Here is a 1,159-nt window from a genome sequence, read left to right as displayed (position 1 = left end):
TTATTATTTTCCAATTATGGGTTTTAACTAATCTTGGGCATCCAATAGGTGTGTTTGTGTCATTGGATGAACATTTAGGTCATTTTCGTCCTCCCTACACTTTTACTTCTGCAATTAGGGTTTTTAACCAATCCGGTGCATCCAACAGGTGTGTTTGTGTCATTGGATGAACATTTAAGACATTTTCGTTTTCCATAGACTTATACTTCTCCAATTAGGGTTTTTAACCAATCTTGTGCATCCAATAGGTGTGTTTGTGTCATTGGAAGAACATTTAGGTCATTTTCGTCCTCCCTAGGCTTATTCTTGTCCAATTATGGTTTTTAACTAATCTTGTGCATCCAATAGGTGTGTTTGTGTCATTGGAAGAACATTTAGGTCATTTTCGTCCTCCCTATGCTTATTCCATTCCAATCAGGGTTTTTCACTAATCTTGTGCATCCAATCAGTTCATATATGTCATTGGATGAACATTTAGGTCATTTTCATCCTCCATAGGCTTATTCTTGTCCAATTATGGGTTTTAACTAATCTTGTGCATCCAATAGGTGTGTTTGTGTCATTGGAAGAACATTTAGGTCATTTTCGTCCTCCCTAGGCTTATTCTTGTCCAATTAGGGTTTTTAACCAATCTTGTGCATCCAATAGGTGTGTTTGTGTCATTGGAAGAACATTTAGGTCATTTTCGTCCTCCCTAGGATTATTCTACTTCAATTAGGGTTTTTAACCAGTCGTGTATTTCCAATAATGTGTTTGTGTAATTGGATGAACATTGAGGTCATATTCGTCCTTCCTAGGCTTATTATAGTCCAATTAGGGTTTTTAACCAATCTTGTGCATCCAATAGGTGCGTTTGGGTCATTCCATGAACATTTAGGTCATTTTCGTCCTCCCTAGGCTTATTATAGTCCAATTAAGGTTTTTAACCAATCTTGTGCATCCAATCAGTTCATATATGTCATTGGATTAACATTTAGGTCATTTTCGTCCTCCCTAGGCTTATTCTTGTCCAATTATGGGTTTTAACCAATCTTGTGCATCCAATAGGTGTGTTTTTGTCATTGGAAGAACATTTAGGTCATTTTCGTCCTCCCTAGGCTTATTCTTGTCCAATTAGGGTTTTTAACCAATCGTGTGCATCCAATAGGTGTGTTTGTGT

This window comes from Cicer arietinum, unplaced genomic scaffold, assembly GCF_000331145.2.
Source record: "Cicer arietinum cultivar CDC Frontier isolate Library 1 unplaced genomic scaffold, Cicar.CDCFrontier_v2.0 Ca_scaffold_5784_v2.0, whole genome shotgun sequence".
Lineage (NCBI taxonomy): Eukaryota > Viridiplantae > Streptophyta > Magnoliopsida > Fabales > Fabaceae > Cicer > Cicer arietinum.
This window is presented reverse-complemented; position numbering follows the sequence as displayed.